Genomic DNA, 16,389 nt, shown 5'->3' with positions numbered 1-16,389 from the left:
ATAAGTAAATGTTTTAAATGCTGTGGGTTAGGCGACACAACTAAGTACTGTGATGATGAACAAATAACCGGCGCCAAGTGTGGGGAGAAGTGACATAATAAAGTTGATTGCTTGTCAAGGGAACCCCCAATAGGATGCATTCCATGTAAAAGAAGAAACAATGTTCGTAACAAAGGAGGAAGCTCAGACTGCCCAACATACAAGATGCTACACGACAGACTGACCGCTAAAATTCAATGTGAATAGAGAAGAAAACGTAAACAAATTGAGGATATTACAGTTAAGTATGAAGAATAGCATCATGGTGAGCAACGAGCTTCCTAAGGTAATGGAGGAGACACGAACTGATATAGCATGTTTGCAGGAACCATATTCAAGAAACGGCAAACTGATATGTATCCCAAGTAATAGTAGAGTGATAACAGGAGATACACAACCGATGGCAGCACTGGTAGAAAAACCAGCAGGTATAACTATTACTAAAATTACTCAGTTAAGTAATACTCAATGCAACAACAGTAGAAGTGAAAAGAGGAAATAATACGTGGATAATAGCATCCCTGTACGCCCAATACTCCCATGACATAGAACCATATGCCGATTGTATTAAGATGGTGGCGGAATATGCAAGAGAGGGAAAATTGCTCGTCGCAGCTGATATTAACGCAAAGTCAACCCTTTGGCATGCAAAAACCACAGATTATAGAGGAAGAATCATCAATGAAATCCTCGCTGAGCACAAACTATAGATTCTAAACAAAGAGGGTGAACCACCAACGTTCGACAATGGCAGGTCACAGTGCGAGATAGATATAACTATAGTTAACGACAAAGCTTTACCACACTGCCACAGGTGGGAAGTGCGGCCAGGGCTGGTACATAGTGACCATAATGGGATAGTGATAGAGTTACATGGGATTCTAGAGACCAGTTATCGAGAAGAAAAGCAGTTAAACCTGAAGAGAGCAAACTGACCTAAACTGATACAGATAGTGGAATCAGCTGATCTTGTTTCAAAACGTGGTAGTATGAACTACAGAATCCATGTCCTCACGCAACTATTGGTAAGGGCACAGGAAGAAAGCATTCCATAGCACAACTGCAGGCCCAAAACATGAACGCCATGGACCATTGAACTATCCCTACTCCAAAAAGATAGTAGGAAGAAACGCAAATTTTATCAAAAGGTTTTAACCATGCAAGATAAAGAAATCAGATTGGCTGACTATGGTGATGCGAAAGCAAAATATAAAGATAAATTAACGGTCACAAGGGAACAGCATTGGCACAATTGTGTCAAAACGCAATTATCTGAAAATATCTGGGACACGCCATATAAGCTTTTGACAGAGAAGATTAAATCGCCCACCATACTGTCTACACTGAAACAAGCAAATGGGAACATGACGAGAGGATGGAGGAGCACTGAGGAATATCTGCTTTTTAAACTTTTACCAGACTATGACCCGACGTCAGATAACCCAAATCGCGCGAATATGCGACGAAGTTTTAATGATGTTTATCTGACAGCAGCAGTAACTCCCCCTTTCGCGAATGAGGAAGTACAAAGGGCAATTTTCAGTATGAAAAGCCGGAAAGCACCGGGCCCGGACAGTATACATCCGGAGATAATACACCAAGTAGCTGTACAGATAACGCCTTTCTTGTCAAAGGTTCTAAACGAGGCACTATCGGAAGGGAAAGTACCGGCTTCGTGGAAAACAGCAAACACAGTGATAATAAAAAAGGCAGTCAATAAAGACCCTACAAATCCGAGGTCATACAGGCCCATATGTCTACTAAACACGCTGGCGAAAGTTCAAGAAAGACTACTATGCGATCGTCTCCAAGCCCACAGAGAGTTTCAGGGACTTAGCGAGCATCAGTATGGTTTTCACAAGAATAAGTCAATAGATGATGCCATCAACAAAGTGCTTCGAATTATTAATGGCACTGACAGAAAATATGCAGTAGCAATACTGATAGATATACAAGGAGCATTTGACAACATGTGGTGGCCTGGATTATTCCTACGGCTAAGAGAGCTGCAGGTCCCGGGAACCCTGTACCACAGCTTGAAAGATTACATCCGTGATAGGGTCGTCCAATGGAAAGAAGGCAACAGAAAGGTAGCCAAGAAAATAAGGGATGCTTACGAGAATCTATCCTAGGGCCCATATTCTGGGATATTACAATTGATCTACTTCTCAGTCTCATGGAAGAAAGCGTCAACACAGAAGGGATCGTGGGCTATGCTGACGATCTAACAGTTATAGTGACGGCGAATTCAAGAGCTGAATTGGAAACAAAGGCAAATGACACCCTGCTTCAAATGAACAACTGGTACCAGAAATAAAAGTAACAATAGCTCCAGCAAAGACGTCATATATGTTGATGAATGGAAACCTACAGCGGAATCCAATGATAAGATTAGGTACTAATAACATTGCCAGGAAGAAGGTAGCTTGATACCTTGGAGTCCAGCTAGACGAAAAACTATCATTTATGCAGCATATAAAGCTGACAACAGACAAGGCAGTAGCAATTCTACATAATCTCACCAGAATAAATACTGTAGAGTATAGGATGCCACTAAGAATGATCAAGACGTATTACTATGCAATATTCGAGTCGATAGTGAGTTTTGCCTCTAGCACATGGGCTCACTGATTACGTCTATCTACATATGTGACAGCCGCCAGAAGTGGTCAGAGGAACGTACTCCTGCCGCTATCTGGCGCCTTCGGAACAGCATCTACTGAAGTCCTATGTGTAGTGCTTGGCACGTATCCTATAGATATAACAATAAGGTACAGAGTGGCAGCGTATTGGCTGAGACGGGGACAGAATCACAAAGTTCAGGAGATAACTGACGAGGATATCCCAACCAGACACGACTTAAAGGGATGGAGACTGATGGAGTTGCAAAGGCAGTGGGACACCAGTGAAAAGAGCAGGCGCCTGTATGAGTTTTTTCCTGATATTGAAGAGCGCCTAAAAATGAGACATGCTGACCCAGGCGTAGGCATGATGCATTTCCTTACGGGTCACGGACCTTTAACCGTATACGCCAGGACAGAGCTGCCAACTGCACATGTGGAAACGTGGGCACACCAGAGATTGTTGTTCTCCAGTGCAATAGACATGAACCAAGTGAGGCAGTACAACTGCTACAAGACATGTGAAGCAAGCGCTGCTGGACCCTGATAAATGGAAGTTAATCAGTGATACAGCAGACAGAGTCTCGAGGGCCCTGAAGGAAGAGTACAGGGGAGAGAGGCAACGACAAGCTGCGCAGTTTCGGCCACAGCAACGACAGACACTCCAGGACGACAGTGATAGCGTGGAAACAGAGGGAGATAGCGCCGACGAGAGCTAACACGATGTGTATACCAAGAACTGTAAAGTTGTAATGCTCTGACGGTATAAATAGATATTACAGCTACGATGTACTAATTGTAAGTTTTATGACTGACTAATTGTAAGTTTTATGAATTGACGCCGTAGTAATATGTTAAGTTTTTAACTTGTGTTTGAAAAATTTAAGCTAGTGACTGAACAACATTCTCAATGTTAATATTTATGTCAATGGCAAGTTTTACATTATCACGTCCTAGATAGGTAAGGTTTTAATGCTTTTAATGCAAGTAACAACTGAACAACCATATACATATGATATCTATTAATGTTAAGTTTTATATTCACATAATCAAATATTAGTAAAGTTTCAATGGTCATATAGAAGTAGCAAATTAATATGAGCACGAAATAAGTCTGTCTGAATTTAAAGTCTGCACTCTTGATAAATGAACTGTAACGAAATTTTATCAATGAACTCTTGCATGTTTAAGACATAAATCTTTAATCATTAATTAATTTTATACAATGTCTTAACTTACACTAACCTTAAACACTAGAATTATAATTTTGTCAAATATATGTATATTCATTTTTCAATAAGTATTTACTGCTGCAAATCAATACTCAGAAAGAGGGCATAGTGGTCCACCTCCACGTTGGTGGGGCACGGGAACGACACACAGAGTATGGTCGTAGCGTTCTGTGTGTCTGCTAAGAGACCTGCCCATAGGCTACAAAGGACCCGTCTTATGTATAAAGATGGCGGGTTATTACAAACAGTAGCAGCAGTGAAAAAAAAAATGCCGTAACGCGATTTAGCAGAACCTTCGCTCAGTGGAAGAGTAGTCAAAATAAACGAACACGAGTTTCGGCCTATCCGTAGATTTCTGAGAAAACGGTCGTCAAAGTTTTCGATGTAATTTAAAAGTCTTTGAGCGGTCGATAAGTTTAGCCATCTGTTGGAACAGTGTACCATAGAAGAATGCTAGATGAATGTTTCTCATCAAATTAAGGGATACAAATACGTCATGTAAATTGTAAGATTAAATCTGGGTTTCACAATAAGTGTAATTTATTATGTGATGCATCTATGTATGATATTTTCGGGGTACAAATGTCTTTAAATTCTCATATTATGGCATTTCGTTCTTATACCAATTCTGAATTCTTATAAGATATTCTTATGCTTATTCTTCAGGAAGTTTTTATGCGTTCTCTTGGATTACACCGATCGTAGAAATATTCGACATAGAAATTTGGAACCCCATGAACACCGCGCGAGGGCAGGTTTGCCACAGAGACATTTATTCGAACACATCTCATTCGGGCAAGATAAGTCGTTAACATTGCTGAAGATTTCACACACTGGCATAATTTCGCGGCAAACTACGTCTAAGGATCACTTTTACAACGTTGGCGCTTGAAACTGATAACGTATAGACATACACTACAGGAATGTCACCGCAAACAATTGAAAATAATGTTTCCATTCATTTATTACTTTCTTTCTTTTTCTTTACTAATTCAACACATACGCGATTAGCAGAGGAATAATGACAATGCTGTTCCAATATGCACCGGGGAACATTCGTCTAGTAATCTTTTACGGACATGGACAGATAAACAAGAGACAAGAATAAAAATAGTAACCGGGTGTCGAACACGGGGCGCAAAAGCGTGAAACCGCGACGCTGGGCACTACGCTAACGCTTCTTTTGAATCAGTCATACAGGACTTCAGAAACTTTGACCGTTCTTTTCTCAAAAACGGTGGACCATCTACAGATTAGCGGAGATCCGTGTTCGGTTATTTTGATTACTGTTCCATTGAATGAAGTTTCTGGAAATCGGATTCTGGTCCCTACTATGTTCTCCTCGTAAACATCACGTTAATGCCAACTAAAACTACTCAGTAACACAACGCAGCAAATTTTCTATTAAGGAGGCTACAACACACTTTAAAAAGCATATTTTAATGGGGCAGCGGAAATTTATAGTGAAATGGTTATCTGCATCTTCTTTTATTGGAAAATTACAAAGGAAAGCTTGCTCCTCGAAGTCCCAATAAGCTTTCACCGAAGAATTAAGCAGCAGATTTAACAAAAAATAATGCGAAAGTGACAGCAAGGACTTGTTCAGTTTCCCTTTCGCTGAAGAAGCGAATCAGCGGAAAGATCCGAAGGCCTTTGAATGTACTCTCGCTGCCATTTAATTGGCCCAGCTCCATTGTTTGATTCCTTTGTCTGCAGATTCAATTAACTTGCAGATAATTTTCATTAGTCAGCTTTGTGCGTGACTGGAGCGAACCGGTTTATTTTATTCGCTGTTCCAAACGGGGCCACTCTCTCCGATATGGAGGGCAAAGAGAGGTCGCGACATAGCGGAAACATCGGTGCGGGACGTCAGATACCGCACTGCAGCTGACACACTGCAATTCTCCTTAATCTCCCACGTTCTATCTTCACATCAGATTGTATATGGACCCATTAATGAGGTCGACGACGAATCAGTTCACGCATTACAGAAGAATGTTCGTAATAGTGGTCAAAAATGTTCAGCCTTTTATTTTTATTTATACACTTTTTTATTTTTTTAATATTTTTGTAGCAGTATAGTTCTGTATCCTACTGTCCCCTGATTTCAGAGTTTAATTTGCGTTAGAAAGGACGTAAAGGTAACTTTTGTGTACCAATGGGCAGTGCAACGCCACAAATAATTGTGAACCTAACAAGACGAGCAGTTCACAGAAGAAGCTTGGAAGCAGTGTAGAGTTTCGGTCTCTTAGAAACGAACTAAACTGCTGTTTTCAAAGAAATGATTCGGAAATTATGTATGTCGTTATTAAGAATTCTTCTGCGTATGATAAGTGTAGCAATAAATTTTCAATGTTGTACGACGACAGTGATAAGGGCGTGTTGTGGGTCATACGCACCCCTTTGTAAGAACTACGGAGATGTCGTACAGTTCAAAACATCGACTGCTAAGTACGGGATGTATGAAGCCAACATTAGATTCTGCTATGGCATGAGATGTTCAAATGTTCAAATGTGTGTGAAATCTTATGGGACTAACTGCTAAGGTCATCAGTCCCTAAGCTTACACACTACTTAACCTAAATTATCCTAAGGACAACACACACACCCATGCCCGAGGGAGGACCCGAACCTCCACCGGGACCAGCTGCACAGTCCATGACTGCAGCGCCTTAGACCGCTCGGCTAATCCCGCGCGGCTGCATGAGATGTGTTGATGTTTTGAAACACAAGTGAATGACCCTTTGCCTTCTACTGATCTGTGCGTTTCATGTGATAGTAAGTCGTTGAAGAAGGATCACCCGCCCCCTCCCCCCCGCCCCACCATTCCCCACCGTCGAGTTTTAGGAGTCATACGTCTGTTGAAAAACATTTTGGATTTGTACGTGATGAGCAAATATTGTACTACTTGTGCTCAGAGGAATACATCAGATGATATTGAATAAGGGGAACAGTGGCTAATGGATCCCAAAATGTTTTGCAGCAAGAATTAGGAAGACTCCAGTGGTGGCATGAGTTCGCAGGAATGAAATTAATATTTCGTTTAAGCCAAATGAGGCATGGTGTTTAATACATAGAATATTTTGATGATGGAAATTCTACTGATCAGGTCAGTTGCAGAATGTAAACCGTACGGAAATAGGTGAAACATTGACAAGTTTGAATGGTTCAAATGGCTCTGTGCACAATGGGACTTCTAAGGTCATCAGTCCCATAGAACTTAGAACTACTTAAACCTAACTAACCTAAGGACATCACACACATCCACGCCCGAGGCAGGATTCGAACCTGCGACCGTAGCAGTCGCGCAGTTCCGGACTGAAGCGCCTAGAACCGCTTGACCACCGCGGCCGGCGACATGTTTGAATCCGTGGGATACATTCAAAACAGAATGGCGAGCGACTTGTGAAACTGAGACGTGGACTAGAGATGTAAAACTCAAAGATGGGTCACCGGGTGGGCAACAACATCAGATTGACACAGATATTCAAAATCTGCAAATACAGGGCTATTACAAATGATTGAAGTGATTTCATAAATTCACTGTAGCTCCATTCATTGACATATGGTCACGACACACTACAGATACGTAGAAAAACTCATAAAGTTTTGTTCGGCTGAAGCGGCACTTCAGGTTTCTGCTGCCAGAGTGCTCGAGAGCGCAGTGAGACAAAATGACGACAGGAGCCGAGAAAGCGTATGTCGTGTTTGAAATGCACTCACATCAGTCAGTCATAACAGTGCAACGACACTTCAGGACGAAGTTCAACAAAGATCCACCAACTGCTAACTCCATTCGGCGATGGTATGCGCAGTTTAAAGCTTCTGGATGCCTCTGTAAGGGGAAATCAACGGGTCGGCCTGCAGTGAGCGAAAAAACGGTTGAACGCTTGCGGGCAAGTTTCACGCGTAGCCCGCGGAAGTCGACGAATAAAGCAAGCAGGGAGCTAAACGTACCACAGCCGACGGTTTGGAAAATCTTACGGAAAAGGCTAAAACAGAAGCCTTAACGTTTACAATTGCTACAAGCCCTGACACCCGATGACAAAGTCAAACGCTTTGAATTTTCGGCTCGGTTGCAACAGCTAATGGAAGAGGATGGGTTCAGTGCGAAACTTGTTTTCAGTCATGAAGCAACATTTTTTCTTAATGGTGAAGTGAACAGACACAATGTGCGAATCTGGGCGGTAGAGAATCCTCACGCATTCGTGCAACAGAATTGGCAATTCACCAAAAGTTAACGTGTTTTGTGCAATCTCACGGTTTAAAGTTTACGGACCCTTTTTCTTCTGCGAAAAAAAACGTTACAGGACACATGTATCTGGACATGCTGGAAAATTGGCTCATGCCACAACTGGAGACCGACAGCGCCGACTTCATCTTTCAACAGAATGGTGCTCCACAGCACTTCCATCATGATGTTCGGCATTTCTTAAACAGGAGATTGGAAAACCGATGGATCGGTCGTGGTGGAGATCATGATCAGCAACTCATGTCATGGCCTCCACGCTCTCCCGACTTAACCCCATGCGATTTCTTTCTGTGGGGTTATGTGAAAGATTCAGTGTTCAAACCTCCTCTACCAAGAAACGTGCCAGAACAGCGAGCTCGCATCAACGATGCTTTCGAACTCATTGATGGGGACATGCTGCGCCAAGTGTGGGAGGAACTTGATTATCGGCTTGATGTCTGCCGAATCACTAAAGGGGCACATATCTAACATTTGTGAATGCCTAAAAAACTTTTTGAGTTTTTGTATGTGTGTGCAAAGCATTGTGAAAATATCTCAAATAATAAAGTTATTGTAGAGCTGTGAAAGCGCTTCAATCATTTGTAATAACCATGTACATTATGGCAAACCGATAAGGAAAAAAAAAAACAGGAAATCTGAAAGCAATGCAGAAGGCTGTGTGGATAACATTTTTTTGAAATGTTGTCAATTGACAAGAAACCTGAACATAAAATGTGTGTGTATCTTTCTGAAAATATAATCAAGCAAAGGCAGAAAATAAAACCTATTCACATAAAAGCAGTCTTCCTGAAGAAGTCTCGAATATCATAAAATCAACATTTTTATTTTTAACTCACCTAGATCTATTGAAGAAATGCGTATATGGTGAAACACAAAACCAAAAGGAAACTTTAATAATCTCATTTGGAAGAGATGTCCAAGACAACGTTTTCCTCATAGACTATCGTTGTAATTTACTAATATCCACAGTTCTGGTGTTCATTAGCGTTAAATCTAGAAGAATGAGAACCCTTTAGGGACTATTATTGTGGCCAGTTACTTCATTCCAACTTCTGAAATGTCAGTGAAGAATTCTGCCAAAATGCGCGTCAGAAGGATCAGGCTGGAAAAAAAAAGAGCTACCTGAAGACAGAGAACACCATACATACGGTTATGGTCAACGTTATAATAAATTTGGGTGTTTTTGAAAATCAGACTTTTGCAAACACAATAAATATATTTTTGTATTTACCAAGACATGTTCCGGCACCTATGTGTCATCTTCTGTGGGTAAAATTTGTAATTCTTAAAATTACATCGCTAAATTAACTGCATTATTATACGCCGGTTTTTGTGCCCTTTTTCGGTGTTTTTTTGACAGCATGTATTCCACAATTTTTTTTCGTCCTGCTGCGTGTCAAGTTACTGTCTCTGTCAACGGCTATTCTACGCACTGTTCCCACACAGCTTTTTACACAAATTTTGCTCACTAGTTCACCTCATATGCACTTACACGAAATGTGACGAAACGTGATCTGAGCAGGCACTTCTGACATTCTCAGTGGTTTCTCTGAAAGGAAGGTCTGACCGCTTCAGACGTCCTTTAGAGGTTAGTAGATATAAGTGTGGGACCAGCACCAAGTCATAGATCCGTGTTTCTTTGGGTATCAGAGACGTTGGTTATTCTGCTCAAAAATGCAAAAGCGCCGAGCTTCTATTAACTCCACGCAAAGCTGCGTGTCAGTGACTTAATAATGAAGCCTCAACGAATGACGTTTGATGAACTAGAGAAGGGAACAAATCTGTCGTGTGGAACCCACTAAAAGATCATCTATGAGGATTTTTTGATGAAGTTGGTTGTGTGCACAATGGGTGGCTGACTCCTTTGCCATTGGGTGGGAACATATCAACAGTCGGTGCAACAATACAGTGCAGATCGAGCGGAGTTCCGAGCGTCTGGTCACCGTTCAACAGTCATGGTTCTCCCAGAACACCCCAGAAAAGTATCGCCAGTCGATGGAATGGAAGCAGGCTAGGAGATCTCGTCCCAAGAAGTTATGGCTGGGACTATTTGTCCAGGAACAAATGACGACTTCATTCTGGGATCAGGAAAGGATACTTCTGGTGGACTGTCTCCCTCCCAGTAGGACACTCAATAGAGATCGGTACTTCAGATCACTGCGCTAATTCCACCGATGCATTCAACAACGCTACCACGGAAAATGAGGCTGTGGCATTCTGCTCCAACACGATAACGCGCGACCATATGCCAGTCACCAGATCATTGCCACTGCCATTGCGTGAACTGGGGCTTTACTGTTCTGTCACATCATCAATATTCGTCGGATCTGATTCATAGCCACTATGAGCTATTCGACGCAGTGAGGAAGTTATGCGGGGTAAGAAGTTCACCTTCAATAACGAACATCATGCAGTTGTCCACCAGTGGTTTGCTATGCAAATACGGAAGCTGCCGTAATGATAGTAAAAGTTCATAGATATTGTCGAGGAATACCTGTAATATAATCTGTATTCGTTTGTTTAGTAAATGGTTCCTGTAAACTAAATAAAATTGTAGTGCCAATCATTCTTGAGCGCCCAAAGTATCTCCACAAAATGTTGTTTACAATTCTTTGGACTGAAACAGCTAATCCTAGTAGGCGTAATATTTTACACTAAGGCAGTAGCAACACCAAAGCATGACAAATGTGTAGTTCGGCGTAAAGCATGTACAACGCGCCGAGCTACAGCAACGCCCATCCACATCGTTGCTAGCCCGTGCTTAATATTTGACGAATGCAGAAGATTATGCAGATTGCCGTCGAGAGTCAACACCGGATGGGGGTCAGAGAAAACAAAGGCGGGATTAAGGTTTCATTTTCAGTGGTCAAGGCATACAAAAACGCACAAAAAAGGATGGTGAGCACGGACGCGGAGGAAAGCAGGCGGAAGAGGGTTGAAGGCACGAGTAGTTGTGATGGCGGTGGGCGGGGGAGGGGAGGAGAGGAGCTGGCCACTGTAGTCGCCAAGGAGCGCCGGGGGCCGGAGGAGGGTAGCCACGACTCGGTGCGGTGTTTATTTTTTCCGGCAGCCCGAGCCCCTGGAGACAATGGCGGGATTTACACAAACTGCCGGCGAGCGCAGCGCCAGACCTCCGCTTCACCTCCTGTCGCAGGCTATCCCCTCCCATTCTCTCATACCCGCAAACTCTTTCGCGACTCTTTCCTTGGTCGCGTACAGAACGAAGCCATCGCTCTTATTGTGCACAACCATTCACAACTTAGGGACTTATTTTTCTTTCGGGTGGGGGAAGAGGGGGGGAGGGAGGAATACGAGGAGGAATGGCAGGTGACGATTATCAGTTTCCTGTCTTGTTTGATGTGGCCCACCACGACTTCCTCTTTCGTGCCGAACGTCCTCATCTCACAGTGTGACTTTCAACCAGTGCCTCCGACTATTTGTAGAACATGATTCTTGAAGTTTTCCCGTGGTACTGACAAGGGAAAGGCCTCAGACACGGCTAACCGATTCGGCTCAAATTTGGTAGGTGGCTTGTGTACAACCTAAAACGAAGGACTCTAATATATTTTGGGTCAACACCCCGACTTTTTTGAGAAAATCACCCCTAAAGGTTATGATGAGCAATCGACTCAAAATTGGAGGGATCGATAGATAACTGTGAATAGAGCATTTTTCATCATCAAGTATGGGGTCCGGAAACGCAAACTTTTCCAGAAATCGAAGAAAGAAACTTTTACAACTGCCGCTTCTGTACCCACATGGTAAAAGCTTTTCGCCGACTCTTCGGAAGTAACAGTGTAGCTGTCGAAAGATTGCATTCACTAGATGTTCTTGGTGCCGTGAGTATATTTGTTTCGAATATTTATATGACAAGTACCATCAATCTAGTTGTTCGAACGGAAGTGGGGACACGTAATAGTCACTGGAAGAGCCACTGTAAAGTGACCTGGAGTAACATTTTAGTTGTTGACTATCCCAAGAGGATTGAGAAATTTATTTGCCTACCATATTGTTATCATTCCTTATTGATTTACTTACCTTATTAACCCTCCTGTCCCTAACAATTGATATATGAAAAATACAAACTAAAAACATTCGCTAGGTTTCTTCGAGATTCGAGCGCGCGTTCTCCGAATCCCAGCCACTTACCTTGGCCGTTGCGCTATGTTTCTTTTTTTTTTTTCTTTGATCTCATTTTCTTCGCTTTCGTTCATTGCATCTGCTCGTGGCGGACGTCATAAGAAATCCGTTTAAGTTCCTTGTTGATCGATTAACTCAGTTTTTTTTTTTTAATTACAGAGGGCAGCTAACCCTCTGACCGAACACTCTGAGCTACCATGCCGGTGATGTCGGTGCTGTCGGCGAGAAACGTTTACCATGTGGTTACAGAACGGCAGTTATAAAAGTCTCTTACCTCGATTTCTCGAAAAGTATGCGTTTTCGGACCCCATATCTGGTGACGAAAAATGCTCTATTTACAATTACCCATCGATCCCGCCAATTTTGAGTCGATTGTTCGTCATAACTTTTAGGGGTGATTTCCTCAAAATTGCGGGGGTGTTGGCCCAAAATATCTTAGGGTTCTTCGTTTTATGTTGTACACAAGCCACCTGCGAAATCTGAGTCGAATCGGTTGGCCATGTCTGAGGCCTTCCCGTTGTGAGTATCCATGAGTCTCGGACGTTCAGCCGAATAACGTTCACGTCGTGCCTCGATAATTCGGCTGACAGCCGTTCAGCCATATGTAGGTGACTTTCACACTAGATACCGCTAGCGCACGTCTCTGTCTTTGTACTGAAAAGCCGGCCGGTGTGGCCGTGCGGTCTTGGCGCTTCGGTCTGGAACCGCGTGACCGCTTCGGTCGCAGGTTCGAATCTTGCCTCGGGCATGGATGTGTGTGATGTCCTTAGGTTAGTGAAGTTTAAGTAGTTCTAAGTTCTAGGGGACTGATGAATTTAAGTCCCATAGTGCTCAGAGCCATTTGAACCATTTTTTTTTTTTTTTTGTACTGAAAATGCGACAGGGGATGTTAAACTCGACAGAGTATGCTCATGCAAGAAAAAAAGCTTTGTGCATTCACCATTGCGTAATATTTCCGTCATGTGTCAACATGAAGACACATGACGGAAATCTTACGCAATGGTTTTAAAGTTCTATATTTCTCGTTGTCAATGATCTGAAGATGGACAGCGCCCGAAATACGTAATGGAAAAATAAAATGTTTCGAGTAACACCAAGTGAGTATTATTCCGCGACCTACCCAGGCGTTTTCCATTCTTTCAATAACCCATCTAAAAATGGCTCAACGATTGTCTGACAAGATATTGTTGCACAATGTCAATGTCATCCAGCTTCAAGCGCGAAACGTCATTGAATATTTGTATGATATGTTCCCATTCACTTCATCATCATCAGCCAATTCAAACATTAGATGATGTGGCCTCTTCGAGTCGTGGATTCAGGTAGGCTTTCAGAAGTCTTCTCCAAGTGGGACGGTCTTGGGCAGTTCTCTGCCAGGTGTTACCTGCGATCTTCTTGATGTCTTTGTCCCATCTGTCTGGTGGTCTTCCTCTAGGCATCCGGTGCTCTCTCGGACTCCACTCCAGTACTAGCTTCGTCCATCTGTTGTCTTTTCTTGTTGCGACGTGGCCAGCCCACTGCCATTTCAAGGAACCTACTCTCTCTAAGATGGCATTAGCCTTCGTCACAGACCGGATGTCATCTGCCCTTTTCCTGTCCTTTCTTGTATGGCCCAGCATTGATCTCTCCATGGCTCTCTGTGCTGTCCTAAGTTTCCTTTTTGTGAATGAGTTCAGTGTCCATGTCTCGCAGCCATACGTCATCACAGGAAGAATCTATTGATCAAATACTGCTTTCTTCAGATTTACTGGCATTTTTTATCTGAACACAAGCTTGATTCGTCGATAGATTTCTGGCCTTCATATTTATAATCTGGCCAAGGTAGACATATTCAGTGACCTCTTCTAGTAGACTGTCCTTGACTTTCACATCTCCAGCTGGGACCCATTTGTTGGATATTACTTTTGTTTTGGGAAGAAGCCAACCAGCTGACATTCCGATGCAAGATCTGTAACTAAGTTTTGGAGCACTGCGAACTATTTGGCCAGTAAGTCAATATCATCAGCAAATCTCAAGTTGGTAAGCCTTCTTCCATTAATTCTAATTCTCTTACCTTCCCAGCTCAGCTTTGACATAGCCATTTCCAATACAGCAGAGAACAGTTTTGGGGAGATTCACTTATTGCCACTTATATCTGACAGCTGAGAATATTAGCGAAGGAACGTGTTAATAAACCATGCTTACTGACGCGAAATTTACAGAATAATGTAGACACTGATAGAGAATAACTTCGGAAGGGATAGGACTTGGTTAGAGAGAGATATGGGAGATGAGTCGCAATACTGATACAGAGACTCATCTTAGCAAAACTGAAGAAATATGTACGTTTATAGCAATTCTAGATTTAGAGAGATTCTGAAGGTAGGAAAGGTAAATACATAACGTGGAAAGTTTGTACAGCCAGACTGCATTTACAAGAGCCGAAGGATATTGTAACATCCACGTGATAAATTTTTGGCTACAGTGCGACGAGAGGAGATTATGCCTGTAACAGTTATAAACATTTTCTATTCGACATATGAAAAAATGTAATTGGACATATCGATGTGTATCATACAAAGACAATGATAATTGTAAATTCCTTTTATGATCTGCGTTTGTCTTCCTCTGTTTTTACCTTTTGTTGGATGGCTTTTGTAGGTTCAGCACGCAAGACGCATATCAAACTGAGGTCTGTTAAGAAATTGTAATTTCGTGAAAGTTGTGGCTTATGACTATATCTCCCCGAGCCCTTCAATTATTACTTGAAAATAGAGTTCATTATTATTATAAACATGAGTGAATAATTATTTGTAACTGTAATTCCTCTATGAGTAAGCATTATCTGTGTTAATTGTTTCTTTCCGCTGCAAGGAGCGCAGCCATTGATGATAGCAATTTGTATCGCGTTTTTGTTTGTGTTTTCCTTAGAAACAAATCAAATGTTTGCTTGATGAGGTCTAAATACTGCAAAATATGAAAGTATAGCTTATAGCGTTTAATAATCATTTTAAATGTATACTTATTTGGTCTAACAATAGAAAGTTTCTATCAATTGTCTGCCGCCATCTTAACAATTGTCTCAACGGCAAATCCAAATTACGCAACTCTGCAGACATAAATGGTGAACGTAATACAAACGTGTAAAAATAAATGTGCACCGGTGGTCCCGAACTGATTTTAATGAAAATAATTCGAATCAGATTGGTTCTTTAAAAACAGTGCTCGTTATAACAAACTTTTCTACCTGATGTATCGAGCCGAAATTAATTACGCACGAGTTGCGAAGAATATTGTTTCAGGTAACATACGTCTGTGTTGTGCGCGGCTGATATTCTGTGGTTTTAATGACCATTTTGCTGAAGATAACTGTTTCCATCATAATCCATAGTTGTGTAGAATCTATTGTATGAACTGTGATTTAGTGCCACTTACACAACTTTACAGACAACATTTTAACACGACGTTAACTGGGAGTTCTTTAGCAACTTGATCAAATCTTTAGCCGGGAGAAAAATTATTTAGTAATTACTCAATGTAATAAAATAAGATTATCATTTCCATTTACAAATTAGTTAAATACCAAACCACTGAATAACACAGCGAACGCCACACTGGCGCCCAACGTGGGGCCACCAATGCACATTTATTCATTGTAGTAACTGATATTGTGATCTATTACAAAACAAAGAACAAACTTAATCATTTTATATTTACTTGTTTGATGAGCATTGACATCTTCCTACCAAATTGCTGTACAGATCTCTAACTGCGCTGATGCGAGTCACAGGAGTGGCTTCATATAGGCAATGCAGTTCACCACCCTCATACAGATACAGGCAAATTTACATGTTCATTATATACACAGCAGCTCACTAACAACATTCACGGTGTGTGAAATTTAAACGTAAAATCAGTACCTGCAGCAATAAGTAGTAATAATTGAATATTCTGGCTGCGAGAATAATATTTTTAAGTGTTATTTGTGTATATGTGTTAGTTATAAAAATTTTTGTGTCAACTGGTGCTTGTCAGTGATTTATATATTTGTTGTGCTATATTGGTGATAGAATGGTTAAACAAAAGAGAAGTAAACCGAATGAGCATACTGATGCAGAGGTGACAT

The sequence above is a fragment of the Schistocerca cancellata genome, chromosome 2 (genome assembly GCF_023864275.1).
Source record: "Schistocerca cancellata isolate TAMUIC-IGC-003103 chromosome 2, iqSchCanc2.1, whole genome shotgun sequence".
In the NCBI taxonomy this organism is placed as follows: domain Eukaryota; kingdom Metazoa; phylum Arthropoda; class Insecta; order Orthoptera; family Acrididae; genus Schistocerca; species Schistocerca cancellata.
The sequence above is the reverse complement of the archived record's forward strand: the minus strand, read 5'-3'. Positions refer to the sequence as shown.